This window comes from Acomys minous, assembly GCF_964271855.1.
Source record: "Acomys minous genome assembly, chromosome: 16".
In the NCBI taxonomy this organism is placed as follows: Eukaryota; Metazoa; Chordata; class Mammalia; order Rodentia; family Muridae; genus Acomys; species Acomys minous.
The window spans coordinates 24,927,910-24,946,722 of NC_140498.1; the positions used below are offsets into that span (position 1 = coordinate 24,927,910).

Consider the following 18,813-nt stretch of genomic DNA (forward strand, 5'->3'; position numbering starts at 1 on the left):
CCCTCCTCCCCCTCCCCCTCCTCCCCCTCCTCCTCCCCCTCTTCCCCCCTCCCTTCTCCTCTGTGTGCATTTCTGGTCATTGTTTGTCATGCACTTGTGTGATTTGCATTTTAGTTTCTTTTCTGAAAATAGAAACTTAGTACAAAGCGCAGGTACACGGTAAAAGGACCACAAGCCCACAGCACTGCAAGCACGAGATAAACCCTCCCTCCTGACCCTAGGCTTTGGAAATGTTCTTTGTTGCAGAATATAAAAAAATAGCTAATATTATTTATTATTAAATTAGCCTATAATTACCAAAGTGGCATTATCTAACCCACTATCATAATCAATAAAAGACACAGACAGCTGTTGTATTTAGAGCAAGCCTGATTTTACCTGCGGTTGGGCAGATGATAGCCCCCTTAAAACGACCTCCCGTTATCTCCCAGCCCCCACCCCATGTCATCTGCCTTAATCATTTCTATGTGGGCTATTTCCCACATAGCACAATCAAGCTCTCCACCTGATATGGGCTTCCTGGAGGATGCCATCCATGACTACATAGACCATGGCACCAGCAGCAAAGGCCAGTGCGTAGGGCAGGACGGGCTCAGCAAGCACCACTGCAAAGGCTCCGAAGACCCCGGCCAAGGGCTCCACCATGTGGCTCAGCTGTCCATACCTAAGGAGGGAACAGAGACATTGAACAATGCGGGGACAGCCAAGCAGACCTGCCCCCAATGCTTGCTTGTGCTGCTCATCTAAGCTGCTTCTTTGCACACGGAACCTCAGAGTTCCTCCTCCTGGCCTGCTTGGCTCCTTCCTGTCCCATGGTGGTTCTGTTCTTGTTTCTTCTCCGGTATCTCTCTCCTCCTCCTACCCAAGATCCTTCTCTCCCTAAAGCCCCAGAACCTTAGCTCACCCCCCACTTCTGCCCTTGCCTAGGTGTAGGCCTTTTTTTTTTTTAATTAGATAGACCAAGATTTGGTATATGTGAGCTTATGCTCATCTGGGCAGCAGCCAGGTGTCAGGGAGCAAAATAATAACAACCCAATATAAGGCACCAGACCACGTGGTTACAATTCTTGTTAGTTTGAAGCATTTTCTGTCCAACTGGGTGTGTGTGTGTGTGTGTGTGTGTGTGTGTGTGTGTGTGTGTATGTGTGTGTGTGTACAATTGTTAATTAATACACTTGTGTAATTCATAGTTTTTATAGTGAGAAATAACACTACTGGGCAAAGGAGAGATGCCTGTTGAGTGGATGAAGACAGGGATCCACACTGTTGTGCTCACTTCTGTTTTCTAAAACTAAGTGTGGCTGGGCAGACCCATCATGGCTGCCGAAGCAGCAGCAGTTAACACTGAGCTCTGCTGGGCCTTTGGCTGCTGCTTCTGTGAGTCTGCTAGTACCATCATTTTAACAGACCAGGGCCTCGAGGTGCAAAAATGTGAATGCTTGCAGTTAAGTGTCATAGTTGCCGACCCATCAGCAAAGTCGACGCTTTTGTTTTCAAAAGAAGACACGTACACACACACACACACACGCACAGAGAGAGAGAGAGAGAGAGAGAGAGAGAGAGAGAGAGAGAGAGGGAGAGAGATTATGTTGGTAGAGAAAAAGCAGTGTTCACTTCATCCTGGGGCCTGCTCCACGGGTGATGTCACTTCTAGCCACTTCTGCCCATTTCCCAGTCTCTTCTCACTGGAGGAAGGAATGGATCAAACTTAATGAATGTAGTTTTGTTAATCCAGTTTTCTCAAAGCGGAGGTCTGAAGAACTCTGAAGGGGGTATAGAAATTGAACTGTGTATCTGTGAAATTCTCACATCAAATTACTTTTTGAAATAGCCATGCTAATGCCTCCCATGGCATAGGAACTTTCTAAGCCAAAGTGGGACCCGCTACTGGCCCAAGGAGAAGGAAGTTAATAATGTGAGGTGGGAGCCAACGGATGCTGGGACTCCTCCAGTTATTAATGATAGCAATAATGGTGATGATAAATTAAGAATATCTATTGGATTTCAGCAGAGTCCTAATTACAGTGTGATCACAGCGGAGGACAGTCTTTAACAAAGCTGTTGGTGCTTGGGTGGGGCTTGCTGGTTGCTAACCTGTTGGCCACACTCCCATTCGGGCTCAGTAGAAGCCACTGCCTTCCTTCTTGTTGGAGAATATTAGTAAACAAGAAAATTTCAGATTGAGACAAGAAGTGCCCTTTCAAGTGCCATTAATTTTTTATTTTTGAGACAAGTTTTCCTTGTGTAAGCCATAACTGTCCTGGAATTCACACTGTAGACCAGGCTGGCCTTTAACTCACAGAGTTAGGTCTGCCTTTGCCTCCTGAGTGCTGGCACACTTGGCTGCCATTTAAAAAAAATGTAGCTGAAGTCCTGGAGACCTAAGCATTGTGAACCTGAGAATTTCACTGCTTATTGTTGGGAGCATCTTAGTACATCTTCCGTTTATAAATGAGCCATCTGGATGAGGGACAGGGAACTTATGTGCCTATGCTCACACACCTGAGGGTCTGAGAGTCCACGGCTCCAGAACCATGCTGAGTCTGCTAGGCTGGCTGCATCCGCTCCATTTTCTTCAGCGCTCCCTGTGTGGGATTAGGAATGTGCCTCCCCTCAGAGCAAACCTTTCTTTTTTTTTTTTTTTTTCAGAGCATACCTCTCAAAAGTTATTTGATTCTAGACTTGTGCACTATTTTATTACTCTTCAGCATTATGAATAATAGGCAGAAAGGCAAAAATAATTCTTGCCTCTAGACATGGAAATGAATTCTATCTTTTGAGGGAACAAGTATTTTCCTCTGTGAAGGAAATTTGTGCCGCATCTATTTCCATGTTTATTTCAATGTTCTTTAGCTCTATGTAAATAAAACCTCTTCGCCTCTGTTTCTTTCACCTGCTTACTCCTTGTACTTTAGTGATACACAGGGTAAGCTGTGAGCCCTTAGGTATGTGCCCTTATATACTTATGAGTCATAGTTTTCCATTTTAGGGATGGAAGTTGCCCATCAACTCTCGGCTTCGTGTTTTGGATATGTTCAAGAATCATGGGTCATAATCTTACATGCTTATCTGCTTATAAGCACAGTTGTCTTCATGTGTTGGGGGCATATTCAAGAGCCCTCTTTATAAACCATTCACGTATGTGCACACGCACACATGTGCCCATGCCACAGTTCCTCCTATATGGAGGCCAGACCCCATTTTTTGATTGGAGCATTTGGTTGGTGTTTAATTTCTAGAGTTCCTTATATATTTTGGATATTAGCCCTCTGTCATATGTTGGGTTGGTAAATATCTTTTTCCTGATCTGTAGACTGCCATTTTGTTTTATTGACAAGGTCCTTTGCCTTACGGAAGCCTTTCAGTTCCAAGAGGCCCCATTTGTGAATTGTTCATTTTAGAGCTTGAGCTGTTGGTGTTCTGTTTAGGAAGAGTCTGTGGGAAAGAAAATAGCTGTCATATGTTGACTAAATGAGTTAGTTTGGGGCTGACTGGGTAACTCAGCAAATGTTAGTTGAGGGATTAAGTGAATAAATGAGTGTGGGAAATAATAAGGTGCCTGTATTCTAGGACCCTGTGAATTTGAATCAAATGCTTATATGTAGGCAAGCAATTTGGAGTTATATAGCCCTTCTTTTGAAATACATCAAAAAACAGAAGGCCAGTTCCTGGCTTGTGCATGTGGTTTTGCTATGTTAGATTTTTTAATATCCTGCTGTCTTGACAATGCATGTCAATTTGGTGTGAGACTAATTCTCTTTGTTCTCAGGATGGGCTTAGAGGTGAGGATGAACAATGTAATTCATTTCAGTGGCAGCTTTAAACTAATGTTGAAAACAAAACTGGGAATTTGAAGATGGTTGTTAATTTTTTTCCCCCAAAGCAAACTGAGAAAGAATTTTGTATTATTTGATGGTTTGTGCTGTTTCCACCCCAACAGTGGGGAAAATTACTGCAGGCGAGTGGAGAGAGGGTGGCATTTGTTACAGAGCCATTCAGGTTAGTGTCTGAGTTCCTCTATTTTATATCTGTATTGTCTTACGCAAAAACTATGAATTTCATTTTCTCAAGTATACAGAAAAAGCATGCCAATGATGATAATAACATTGATAATATAATGCTACCAACATTGGGGAAAGCGTGGTGCGGGGAAGCACTCCTGCTATCAGATAGACTTGTCTGGGAGCACCGAATGCTCGGCCACTTACCATTAGTTTTTTTGTGATTGTGTGTGTGTGTTGGTCAGAGATCAACTTTGGGTGTCATTCTTCAAGTGCTGTCCACTTTGATTTTGACAGGGTCTTTCTCATTTGATTTTGGACTTGCCAAATTAGACTGGCCAATAAGCCCCAGGGACCTACCAATTCCCAAATTCCCAGCACTGGAATTACAAGTGTCCTCTGCCATGTCTTGCCTTCTAGTTTTATGTGGGCTGTGCCCACACTCACAGAGCAAGAACTTCACCAACTAAGCTATCTCCTCAGCCTCTTGCTAAGTCAATTTTCATCTCTCATTTGTATTACAAAATGAGATATTCCTACAATATGATGCTTTCTAAATTATTTTAGCTGGAATATAGGAAAGATTCTAATTTTGGGATGTTCATCTTGTAGCAACCTATAAATCCTTTATTAGCTCAAATAGTTTTTAAGATGATTTCCAAGGAAAATATTTATGACAATTATTAATAGTAGTTTTGTCTGATTATCGTATGTGTGTATATATATGTATCTATCTACATATCTATTTATCATCTATCTATATATCTATCATCTATATATGTATATATCTATCTGCGTAAGTATGATGTTTGTATGTATGTATGTATTTATGTGTCTATCTATCTATCTATGAAACAGGGTTTGTCATTGTTGCCTAACCTGAGCTTGATGTCTTGACTGCTTTAGCCTCCTGAGTAGCTGGGGTTGCGCACATGTACCACTACACCTGCCTCTCCGATATGTATTTAGAATTTCTTTTCCTACTGCATTGTTAGGACCTTCATAACAAGGCTGAGTGTCAGCAATGACAGTAGCATCTCTGTTTCTTCCTGGTTCTAATGGAAACATCATGAGTGGATCACCATTATGTATGTGGGTTGCTTGTATTTAGTATGTATTTAAAGTCACATTAATAAAGTTCTTTTGATTCTAGCAAAAATAAGGATTTGTAGTTTGATTTCTTTATTGTTGTCAATAGAAATAGTGGTTCTCAGATATTCAGACTGGAGCCACTTTTCTATTCTCCTTGGACCCATAAAACCAGGCCTTGGGGGCAGCCAGGAAGTTGGGCTCAATCTTAAGCAAACACAGTGATTTTTTCTTTTTTGGCATAGATTGTTCTGGGTTAGGCCAACTACAGGAACTTTAACTGAATTGATTAATTGACCCACCAGAAAATAAATGCTAATTTTTTGAACTTTCAAACCAAGTCCAAATATTATTTATAATGGTACAAAAGAAAAGCAAAGAAAAGGCCCTTTCCTTTCTTCAAAGTTCCCTAGGATATGAGTTCAGAAGCAGTGCTCATGTTATGTATTCTTCAACACTGCTGAAATGGAGCAAGGCAAGAGCTTCTAATGTCTCAAAATTCAATCTGCTGGAGACAGATGCTCCCTCACACACAGGCGTTAATTACAGGCATGCAGAAGCACTTGGGGCTGGGGTAGCCAAATCTAGAAATGGCAGTGCAACCTTATCTCCTTCTGTTGATTTTTCAGTATTTTGATGACTTCTCATCCTACCATCATCCTAGGACTTAGGCAGGCTATGAAGATTTCTTGACATGATGCTGTACATCAATTTAAGCCAGTGTTTGTTATTTGAAGAAGGAGAAGGACACAGTACAGATATATTTCAGCTTTCCTTCCACCATGCCCTGTCACTGCAGTCAAGCAAGTGTCAAAGTTAGACTTTGTCCTTGAGGGTGGGTTTTCATGCAAAAGTTGCGAAGAAGGCAAAAATTGCTTTTAGTATTTTTTTTTTAAATTCAGGTTTCCTTAGAGTAACAGGACTTATAGAATGAATCTCTCTATATATGTAGAAAGGGGAGCTTATTAGAATTACTCATTGTCTGCAGTCCAGCTAATCCAACAATGGCTGGCTATGGACCCAAAGTCTGAAAAACCAGTAGCTGCTTGGTCCACGAGGCTGATGTCTCAGGTGGTCTTCAGTGTATGCTGGAATCCTGAAGCTGTAATGCCAGTGAGGGAATGGATGTGTTAGCAAGGCGAGCACCAGCAGCAGGCAAAGAACAAAATCTTCCTTTCTCTAGCAGAAGGCATGGCCCAGGTTAGAGGTAGACCTTCTCAGTTCAAATGATATAGACTAAAATTGTATCTTTTCCAAGCTCAAAAGATCTGAATTAGATGTGGATTTTTCTACTTCAAATTAAGTGACAAATCATCAGAACTTTGCCCTCCATTTTTAGGTTTTATTTAATTTCAGATGTAGTCAAGTTGACAACCAATAACAGCCATCATAGTACTATATAATTTTTACTATCTCTGTTATTTTCTGCTCTCTCATATGTATTTATGTGTGTGTGTATGTGTGTGTATATGTGCACATGAATGCAGTTCCTGCTTAGGCCATAAGAGGGCATCAGATCCCCTGAAGTTGCAATTAGAGGCGGTTGTGACCACCCCAATGTGGGTGCTAGAAACTGATTTCAAGTCCTCTGAAAGAGTAGTCATCACTCTTACTTGTTAAACCACCTCTTTACCTCTGATTTGTTTGAGACAAGATCTCACATAGTCAGGTTGGCCTGAGACCTGTTATGTAGTAGAGACAGGACTTGAATTTTGGATCCCCCAGCCTCTACCTCCCAAGTGCTTCCAATTACTGTGCCTAGCTCACTGCCATACTTTCATAAGAGGGCACATCTTCTTCTTTTGTGTTCTTTGAGCGTTCTCCTAAGAACTGATTGCTCAATATCAATCGTTTTATTTTTTCAGTGATTTCTTTCACTGTTTCCCTATCCCAGTGGAGTTCAGTTTGCATTTTTTAAACTGTATTTGTCTTCCATTCTGAATTACATTTAAACAACAACCTTATCTATACCTATGTTTCTTTCTTAGCTTAATATCTGTCTTTATAACCATAAGTTACACTCCACGAAGGTGTTTCTTTGGAATGTGACTTGTCTACAGAATGTTTCTAATAAATATCAGATGGATGGGTTGGTGGGTAGAATGGTGGATGGAAGAGCGGGTGGATGGATGTGTATGTGTGTGGATGGGTAAATGATGGTCTGGTTGATGAATAGTGGATGGGTGAGTGGAGGTGGATGGATAGATAGATTGGTAGATGGATGGATTTGTAGGTGAGTGGATGGGTGGATGAGGGTAGATGAAAGGAGGATGGACGTATGCCTTGGATTACCACAAGAGAACTCTCAACACTACCTTCACTGTAGCAGTGGTTGCCAGACTTTTGCTTATGACCATACTTACTCCCCCTTTCTTTTAAAATAATAATTAATTTATGAGATCTCTTCTCATGTCTGTACTTTTAATCAGGCCTTTGGGTGACATAAACCTAAGATTTGTTTTGTAGTGCTAATGTACTGATAAATGTTCATTCATCAGATAAAGTAAATCTCTTCACTTGCTTGTTTTTCAATTCAAGCTTCATCCATATTCTGGCTCATCCTTGCTTCCCATATGTTTTCTCAACATAGTTTCTAAGTTTCCCTTTATCATACCCTATACTTCCTACTCTTTCACCTTTGCCCAGGTCATTCCTCTATAAGTAGGGCTTACTGTCCCTCATCTATCTCAATTTTATAATTCCAGAGTCATTTTCTATCTTACCTGCTTCAAGCCCCTTTCTGTTCTTTTGCTATCCTTCTGGAGACCCCCTCAGACTTCCCCTCTCAGATTCTTATTGCATATGGGACATGCATGATACTTGATTTAGTTTTATGTTTCTTGGGAAACAGACCTTAAGATAGAGACGAATAGGTAGGGCTTATTAGGGAATGCCTTTTGGTATAGGCTCTCTGGAAAACATGGAGGGGGGAGGGGGGGAGGGAAGGAGAGAGGGGGGGAATGAGTTGGGACCAGGTGAGATCACTAAGTGACTAAGTGTGATAGTCTGAAGAAATATGACCCCCATAGACCCATGAGTTAGAATGCTTGACCCATGGGAAGCGCCATATGGTACCATCCCTGGAGTGAACTGCTGTAGAAAGCCCTTTGCAGATAACACTCCCAGCAAGTGTGACAGGTCCTGTTTCCGCTCCACACTGTTGGAGGCGTCATGATGTCCTGTTTACCTGTGAAGACCCCCACAGTGCTTGTTCCTGTGATTAGCAATTATTCAGGGCAACAATAGGTGCTAAATGAAGTATTGGTCCTTAGTTTCTGCCTTGACTCTTATTTTTGATCATATAATGATGATTCATTCAAGTCAAGAACATTTACTCCTCCAGACCTTATTAATAGGCCTTTTACACTTGAGTGGTTGTTGATTTGGTTCCTCTTAGGCCTAATGCTTAGGAAGGTATTTCTTAGTTGGGCACATGAGGTTGGCCATATTTGCCAAGGTTCGTATATCCTGGCTGGCCGTGTGTGTGTATTATGAATGGCATGGCAGTGGTTAAGAAGTGGGTGCATGCCATGCTGTGGTGGTGCACACCTTTCATCTTAGCACTTGAGAGGCAGAGGCAAGTGGATCTCTATGAGTTTGAGGCCAGCCTGATCTACAGAGGGAGTTCCAGGACAGCCAGGGCTATACTAAGAAACCCTGCCTTGAAAAACAAAACAAACAAAAAAGTGGGTGTATGTGTGTGGTATGGTCAAATGTTATGTTGAGGACATGCAGGGGACATAGCTGGCTATATATGCTGTTTGGGGATGCATGTTTATTAAGACTCTCTAAAGGAACAGAATTGATAGAGTGAATATATATATATATATATATATATATATATATATATATATATATATATATATATATATGTGTGTGTGTGTGTGTGTGTGTGTGTGTGTGTGTGTGTGTGTGTCTCACAGAGGGAGGAAGAGAGAACTAGTGTGAGTGTGTGTATTTGTATGTGTGTGTATGTGTGTGTGAGAAAGAGAGAGGTGGAGAGAGGAAATAGAATCATTCTATAGGTCTTATTCTGTGCATTACCTCATTCCTTAACAATATATCCTAGGGAAGCTTCTGTAATCTTTATTCTTTCTTTATGACTATTAATGCCTATTTTTACATAGCCAAGAATACTTTATATAATAATCTTGTATCGTTGTTTTTTCACTTTATATCATTAAAAATTCTTACCCCATTAAAAATTATTTGTGAAAAACTATTTTAATGACTGCAAAACATTCTGCTACAGGAGTAAACCACAATTTACATAGACACTGCCTAATTATGAGCATTTGGAATGGTTCAGAAAATCCTATTAATGGTTTCAATGAACATTATGCATAGCCTTTACTGTGTTTCTCTAGTTATAGAATCTTGAGTTCATTTCTATAAAAATTTATTGAAACCTCTTACAAACCCAGCATTGTTCTCCATTCTACTGTGACACCAAGAGCAGATACAATGTGAATATTAATGTTTTAAATAAGCAGAACACGAGCTGGGCTGTATGCAAATGCTCTCCAGACGCGTCCGTCTCCAGGTGGCTCCAGGCAGCAGGACAGACACTTCTTCCCATTATTTTCCTGTCTGACTTATTTCTTTACAAATGTTCTTTCCCCACCAATAGAGTGATGAAGAGTCTAGTTTAGAGAGGGAGGAAGCAAGCCATGTAGCCACTTTAGGCTCTGTGGAAGACTCCTCCTCTTCTGCTTAAGAAAAAACAATGCCCTCGGGGAGGCTCAGAGGGCTTCACACAAAGGTGGGACGCCAAAGTTCAAGCTGATAATAAATGATCCTGAAGCTTGGATTCTATGGACATACATTCTGGGGGAGTTTCACTGAATCTAGGGGAGGGGTGGATGAGACCAGACTGGATGAGGATGGCTACTTAGTCTTCCTACTGTCTGTGCCTCTACAGTGCTGTCTCAGTTTCCATGATTCATGAGTAAAGGGTTCTGGAGCCAGAGGGCCCACCATTTCCTATATACGTTACTTAAGCCCTCTGGCTCTAATGTCTTTATACTTCAAATGAGGATAAGACTAGGATGGACTTTGCAAGATTAGTGAGAGAATTTCAAAGACCAGTTACTTGAGCCTGGGACCAGAACTTGTGCCTGGGACACTATACATGTTTACCATTAGAGTTTGTAAGATATGAAACACGGCACTGAAGAGATTTTCTTAACTGTAAATTCAACAGATGATAGAAGAGGCTCAAGAAGACTTAAATGCCTTTCAGGAACAACTGAAAACCAGCAGCATTCTCCACAGTGTGTGGTCATGCATATTAGATGTTGGCATATATGCAACATATATATTTTATACACACACACACACACACACACACACACACACACACACACACTAAATTCCTAAGATCAAGGAGTGAACAAAGCCATAGAACTTCCTTTTATCCACGACATGCATTATAATGGAGAAGATACTAACTTAAAGGGAATTCCTACTTTTTAAGATTTTTTTTTTGAAACAGGGTTTCTCTGTGTAGCTCTAGTTGTCCCAGAAGCCACTATGTAGATCAGGCTGGTCTCAAACCCACAAAGATCTGCCTCTGCCTTCTGAGTGACGGGATTAGAGTATGTGCCACTATAATAAAAATACACATATTTTCAATTATGTGTATATGTGTATGTGTTGCTATTATAGGAGTATGCACACATGAGTGTAGGTGCATGATGAGTCCAGAAGAGGGCGTCAAAATCCCTGGTGCTGAAATTACAGATAGTTGTGAGCCATCCAACATGGATGCCGAGAAGCATATTCTGGCCCTCTGTATGAGCTCTTAACCACTGAGGCATCTCTTTAACCCCCTTCTGCTCTTCCTCCTCACTCTGCTAAGACAGAGTAGGCATGCCAGCCTGTCTGGAAGGCATTACAGGCAGATGGAATCACATTAGCAAAGCATGCAGCCAGGAGTATACTGTGCGCTTGTACAATAACAAACGGCTCACTCGTGACTATGCTAGAAGCCACAACCTAGCATAAAAAAGACAGCTCTCTAAGGGTGGGATTTGTGGGCCTTTAGGTCCACTAAGAGTAGTAGTACCTAACTAATAACTGTAAGGAGAGAAACAACTTCCATATTCCTTCTAAATATATCCAGCCACAGAGGTCCTAATACATTAATAGTGAATGAGTTCAATCCCAGCTCTCATCTTCAGGTGTAGAAAAAGTCTCCCAACAAAGAAAATTCCAAGATCAGATGAATTTGCTTCCAAATTCTACTAGATCTTTAGGAAGCGGTCCCTAGACTGCCCTAACACACACACACACACACACACACACACACACACACACACACAGGAAGGTGCACTATGAAGTCATTTTACAAACCCAGTGTTACTATGATACCAAGGTCAGATAATGACATGATAAGAAAATAATTAAAACTATAGGCCAGCTTCCCTGTTTTTTGAGATAGGGTTTCTCTATGCAGCTCTGGCTGTCTTGGAACTCACTCTGTAGACCAGGCTGGTCTCGAACTCAGAGGTCCATCTTCCTATGCTTCCCAAGTTCTGGGATTAAAGGCATGTACCACCACTACCTGGATAAATGTAATTTTTTCAATCAATACTTCCAAGGTGAATTCAAGAATGCATTAAGAAGATTATACTCCATGACCAATTTGGTTTCATCCCAAGGATGCAAGGTTGGTTCAACACATGTCAGTCAGCAAATGTGTAATCAGACAGAAATAATGATGGAAATCACATGATAGTCTTCATGGTGTCAGAAATAGTCCTTCACAAAGTCTGACATCATGTCTGAAGAAATTAGGAACTGAAAAAAACACAAGCTAATAAAGCCTGTACATGACATCTCTAGCCAATATCATACTAAATGGTACAAAACTGAAATCATTTCATCCAATATCAGGAATGAGATAAGGGCATCCACTCTCACGATGCTTGAAGTCTTGAGTAGATCAGTAATAAAGAGAAAGAAATAAAAGGAATACAAATAGTAAATGAGGTCATCAAAGTGTCCCTATTTGTTGATGACATGACCCTGTACTTCAAACACCCTGAAGACTCCACCAGAAAAAAAAAAATCTTAGACCCAATACACACACTTGGCAAAAAATAACAAGATGCAAAATCAACAATACAAACATCGGCAGCCTTTCTATATACTACCAGTGAACTTGCTGAGAAAGAAATTGTGTGAGTATCAAAAAGAAAGAATCATAACTATGAACAAACCTTACCTAGAAGATGAAAGACCCTTGAAATGAACATTTTAAAACAGTTTAAAAGCAGAAATTGAGGACACCAGAAGACAGAAAGACCTCTCATGCTCATGACTTGGCAGTTAGTATTGTAAAAATGGTTTATATCTCCAAAGCCATCTAAAATTTCAGTGCAATCCCCATTCAAATTCCAATGACATTTTTCATGAAACTAATAAAAAAATTCTAAAATTCAAATGGCAGCACAAAATACATAACCGAAGCAGTCCTAAGCAGGAAGGATAATATTGGAGGAATCACAGAACTTGGGCGCACATTAAATACAGAGCCATGATAACAAAAACTCAGATGGTATTAGCACAAAACACGCATGCAGAAGAATAGAATAGAATGGAACAGAATAGAATAAAATAAAAATAGAATAGAGTAGGATGTAGAATAAACAGAGAACCCAGAATAAGCACAGACAGTTACAATAAAGGTGTTAAAAATATTCATTGGAGGAACGACAGATTCTTCTACACATGGTATAGGGAAATGTGATATCCTCATGCAGAAAAATGATAGTAGATCCATTTCTCCCACTCTGTACTCTCTCTCTCTCTCTCTCTCTCTCTCTCTCTCTCTCTCTCTCTCTCTCTCTCTCTCAATTCCAAATAGGTCATATACTTTGATGTAGGGCCCGAAACAGGGAAGGGATAATGCTGCAAGGTACACACATAGGTGAGGGCTTTCTGAAAAGGCCTCCAAAAAATAATGTGATGGCAGAGAATAAAAAGCCTCCATACAGCAAACAAAACCATCTGCAGAGTGAACAGTAAGCCTTTAGATGGAGCATGGGGAGGGGGGCTATATCTTTGTCAAATATGCATTAGATGGAGGATTAGTGTCTAGAATACAAAAAGAGCTAGAAAACTAAGAAGAAGAAATAAACCAAATCATCTGGTGAATGAATGAGCAGATGAACTGAGCAGCTGGTTCTGAGAAGCAAGCACACGTGCCTCAGCATGCATCTGGAAATATGTCCAGCATCTTCAGTCACTGGGAAAATTTGCATTAAAATTATTTTTGAGACTCTGTATTCCTTTATCATTACTGTGACAGAATACTTAAGCAACTGACAGAGGAAAAGAATAGAAAAGGCTTGTTTTGGGTCCTGGTCTGAGGCTAAGGCTCCCCTCAATGAGGAAGTCATCGCAGCAGGAGCCTGAGACAGCTGCTCATGTTGCACCCACAATGAGGGTGGGAGCTGGCTTTAGCTGGCTTTCTTTTTTCTCCACCCCCTTCAGACTAGAGCTCCGACTCATGTAAGACTACTGCCCATGCTTAAGGGACAGGGTGTGTCTTTCTGTCTCTAGAAATGTCACAGACACGCCCAAGAGGTGTTTCTCCTGGGCAATTCCAGATCCTGACCCATTGACAGTCAGGATTAACCATCAGAGATTTCATCTCACCCCAAGATGAATGGCTGGTATCAGGAAAACAACCATGTCCTGGTGATGGACAAAGACACATCTTGGTGGTGGTAGTGTTTGTTCTTAGATCAGTTAGGAGCAGAGCAGATGGCAGTCCTCTGTTCACCCTAGCTTGGTGCCTGGAGTAAGGTCCAAAGCTGTTTTATGCCTCGGACACATAAAAATCAAATCAAATCCAGGCAGCCCAGCAAAGGAGTAGCCTCTTGTGAGTGGCCACCCTTGCACCCGGGCCCATGGTGAGGTCCCAGCCTGAGGTGCCACTGAGGGTCATGTTTGAATCGCGGTCACACACTGGCAGGGGTCAGTGTCTATGTCTGTGCCTCGTATTAGCACTAAAGTACACGGGCACACCCCTGTAGGAGCAGCCACAGGGGACCACGTGGATGTTCAAGGGCTGTGCAGAACTGGCCCCACCCCTCATTGGCTGTGGTGTTCTAGAGAGGTAGCCCTACCTCTCACCCGTGATAGCACTCAGTAGAGTGGGCCCTCTACCTAACCTTAGTCAACAAGCAGAGCTGGCCCTGGTGGCTGGGATGTGGGTGAGCTGGCCCAAAGGGCACATGAGTGTAGGAGAGGTCACCCTACCAATTGTCTGCCATGGGGCAGCCTGGGCACGGAGAACAGACTGGGGAGCCCCTACCCCTTACTCTTCCCACTCAGGAGAGCTGGCCCTAAGGGTATGAGAGTGGGATAGCTAGGCCTTCCCCCTCATAGGCTGTAGTACTTGGGAGAGTGGGCCTTGCACCGTGACTGGTCAGCACAGTGGAACTAGCCCTGGAGGCAAGGGTGCAGGGTGAGCCAGGCTAGGGCATGAGAGAGCAAGAGAGTTGACCCTGCTTCCTGGGTGGCCTTGCTGAGCAGTGCTGGAGAGCTCCCCCTACTGGTGCAGATAGGCCAAAGCTTCATGATCTCCATGATGTAGTCCTGGTGGGGATCCAATATAGATGGTGTCATAGAAAGCCAGAGATCTCAAACCAGACCAATAACTCATTGCAATGGCATCTGCAAGTGATGGTATGTGCACAGAGGAACAGTGGGACACACTGTGACATCCTACAGCTTCCAAGGTGAGATGTTTTCTATGCCTGTTGTTGTTGTTCTTGGTGTGTGTGTGTGTGTGTGTGTGTGTGTGTGTGTTCCATTTTGTTGAGGTTACAAGGGCAAAGGGAGGGGGCAAGGAGATGAGCAGGATGGCGGTGCATGATATGAAACCCAAAGAACCAATAAAGTTTTTCAAAAGAGAAAAGAAAACAAGCTACAGCAAATGCCCACAAGGATGTAAGGTAAAGGGAACGCTTATGCACTGTGGGAAAATGTAGACAGCTACAACCACAAAGGGAGTCAGTGTGGAGCTTCCTCACAAAGCTGACAACAGAACAACCGTATCAGACAGTTATAGCACGACTGCAAGACTCAGTGAACATACCATATACCACAGCCGTATTTATTCACACTGCCTCGGAAACTGAACCAGCCTAAACGTCCACCAATAGATGGATAAAGGAAATTTGGGACAGACTCACAGTGGAATTCAGCTGTTAAAAAAAGTGAAATAAATCAGACCCATAAAGACAAACACCAAGTTTTCTCTTACATAAGGAATCGGTGTGTGTGTGTGTGTGTGTGTGTGTGTGTGTGTGTGTGTGTAGGGGGGGCAGAGGAAATAAGTTCTGGGAAGAGGTGGTAATGGCACACACATGACCTGAAAGCAGGAAGAAGGGCTATTTGATTAGAGGATGGAGACCAGGAGGAAGTCAGGGGAGGGCTCATGGAGGAGGGACACACATTTTGAAAATTAAATTACTATATTGGGAGACATTGAAGTTTAGTTTACTGGCACTTATAAAACTAAATTAACACGAATCAAGCAACAAAAAAGATCAAGTTAGCATGCAGAGTGATGGGTTTTATGATGATGTTTCCACGTATGTATGTCATTACGGTTTGTCCTTATGCCAGGTGATGTAAAAATATGGTTGTTGTTAAGAATCCAGTTGAGAACCATGCATGGTGGCGAACACTTTTAACCACAGCACTCAGGAGGCAGAGGCACACAGAGCTCCGTGAGTCTGAGGCTAGACTGGTCCATATAGGGGATTCCAGGACAGGCAGAGTTGCGTAGTGAGACCCTGTCATCATCATCATCATCATCGTCTTCATCTTAATCATCATCATCATTGTTGCCATCACCACCATCCTCTTCCTCTTCTTCCTCCTCATCCAGATGAGAAGTGTTGAAAGACAGAAGAGTCAGGAGAAAAAAAGGAAACCATCAGGAGACACTGCAGAGACAGAAGCAGTGGGAATTCATGATGTAAGTGGGGAAACAGAACTTACAGTTGTTCCAACGGCATGTCAGGAATACAGGTGCTCAGAGCGTAGCATAGCTAAGTGTTACTGTTTGGCAGGCATCCTCTGCAGGATGGAAACAGAAATGTTCTGGTGATGGGAAGAAGGGGAGAAATCTAGGGCTCCTAGGGGGATCAAGAAACACCCAAAGCAGAGAAAACGTGTTGGAACCTGAGATAGGTCAGATGTCATGATCTTCATCTATCTGGCTGTTCTGTCAGGATGCTCGCTCCCTCCTTCCAATGCAGCTTCTTTCTCCCACTACCTCCATGTTTCCTCTGTCTCTCAGCAAGTTCCTCTGTGCCAGCAAATGCCCAGGGTAGATGATTACACAATGTCCTAATTATGTTCCTCTACCTGTGTCCTCTAGACTGAGACTGCTCGTTGCATTATTTCCACAGTGTCCTCACCTTGCAGTGTCTGGCACACAGCTCAGCCTTCAACAGGACCCCTATGGTGCAGGATCTTTATTGTCTGAGGGCCCATGATGGTCACAGCAGTGGCACTAGCCTCTCACAGACTGATGTGCTAATGTCTCCTAACCTGTTGGAACTGATAAAAGATGAGTAGTCTGACGAATTTAATCAAGATACTCATATGCTATCCGCTGCATTCTAAACACACTGTAAAACCACCTGCTCTTTTCTCCTCTTTCATTTTGTTTAGCTCTATCCCTTAAGTTAAGGTGACAAAAAGAAAAAAAAAAGTTAAAGTTTCTTCCTCTCCAAGACCAAGGAAAATAGTAACAAAGAAACCGAAGATCAAACTCCAACCCAGAAGCTGACAACACGCAACATGTTTTTCTATTTTAATTATTCTTTGCCTCTAAACCTGTTAGCGATCTGAATGGATTGTGAAGCGTGTGGCAGGGTTTCTGAGATTTAATTTGGGCTTTAACAAACAGTGAAAGCAAATGAGGCATTTATCCCGGAGTAATTTCTCAACTGGCATTATCGCTCTTCGTGTGCTGACAAGGAAAAGAGGGGCCCCACACAGAGAAAGGAGGCACCAAATCCAAAGTCACACACAGAGTTTGAAGAAGACACCAAACGGAATCAAATTCCTGATTCCCACAACCTGGTTCATGGTAGCAACTTCATCTAGTACTTATTTATTTGTTTGTGTGTCCACGTATGTACAAGTATACGCATGATTGCATATGCAAAGGCCAGAGGACAAGTTGGAATAACAACCTCGGAAATACCAGCCACCTTTTGACACAAGGTCTCTCTCTCATCTGTTGAGAGCTGACCAGTTAGGCTAGGCTGGCTGTCGAGTAACCTCTGGGATCTTTTTTTCCTCTCTATCTCCCCAGTGCTGAGATTACAAGTCATAACCACTACTACGCCTGGCATTTTTTTTTTTAAATTTATATATAAGTTCTGGGGAATGGAACTCAGGTCCTTATGCTCGGTGGCAAGTACTTTACTCACTGAAGCATCTTCGCAGCCCAAACACACCCATTACAGACGCAGATTTCTGAGCTGAGCTGCAGCCCGGACCTGCTGAAGCAGCTTTCTCCGGGCGTTCTAAGGGGCCTCTCAGCTAATTCCCGCAGATGCCCCTCTAAGTGCCACTGGCCCCGTGGTTCTTAGACTGTGCTATCGTAACCCTTTCAAATGGTTCTACTCTATTTGGCCTAATCACACCAGCATTGTGTGAGAGTCTACAGCAAGGCAGAGAGCCTGCCCCGCAGGAAGCCCCTTGACTCTCGGCTGCATTCCACTGCACCCAGCAGGCCCGGAGGATTCCGACCCGACTCTGGAAGACTATGATGGAACAGCTTCCCTACTCCCAATTCTTCCTATTAGTTCATTGTTTTGGGTTTGATTTTTTTTTTGTCCTCTGTACAATTAATTAGCTAATAATTTTTGCTTCTGATCCATTCCTCATTAAAAAGCTGAATCCCCAAGTTGGAGCTGTTGGAACAAAGGTAGGAGAATTTATGTCTTAATTTTGGTTCATTATGGCAGGACGCCTCTTGCTCCCATCACTATCTTTTCTCGGGGCCCCCCTCCCCTCCAAACTCTGACGGCTCTGTGACCCTAAATGCCTCCCGCTCGCAGCCACCGTGGAGACACTGTCTCTGCCCTTTATCTTCTCCTGCCTCATTAAGAGAAATGAACCTGAGTCTGAGAAAGACGACGCAAGGGAAATAAAAATGGAATCCCTTGGTGCCACCTATAATGAATTGTTATGAAAACCATGAAAATATCTGTCTGCGGATATTGTCCTCTGATTTGAAGTCAGTGTTGTAAGCGGTAATTTTTGTCATTAAAGCTGTTAATCTGCTCAGCACTCCTCGTAAGTTTTTATGAAGAAAAACAGCCCTACTGCCTCGCCGCTCGTTGTGGGGTACTTTGGAGGCCGACACACGCATGCAGAGCACTGCGGAATAATTAGCTTTAATTATGGTTGATTCTCCTGTCTATTGAAAGTGGAAGGACTTCAAGCTGTTAAGGCTCAGGCTGGGGCCTGCTCGGTCGTGGAGGAGTTAAAGGAAGAGATGCCTGTAACTCTGAGCCTCTGACCTACGCCCAGATAAGACCACCGGTACCATGCACTCGGCAACACATGCCACAGCTGGCACCATTAGCAGCAGCCCAGCTAAGGAAGCTGGACTTGAACCGTTACCTTCTTACAACACGGGGATGGACACTCACTCCAGACTCGCTCGCCACACAACATG

At 42.7% G+C, this 18,813-nt stretch overlaps 1 long non-coding RNA gene across 1 annotated transcript in view; it reads left to right on the forward strand.

Moving 5' to 3' along the window:
• LOC311587322 overlaps positions 1–17,937 on the forward strand; it is a 170,501-nt gene extending 152,564 nt beyond the window's left edge. Inside the window, exons 3-4 of the long non-coding RNA XR_014775825.1 lie at positions 16,000–16,089; positions 16,526–17,937. This is a non-coding gene — a long non-coding RNA (uncharacterized lncRNA). The remainder of the gene's footprint in view (positions 1–15,999; positions 16,090–16,525) is intronic.
• The last annotated feature ends 876 nt before the right edge of the window (positions 17,938–18,813 follow it).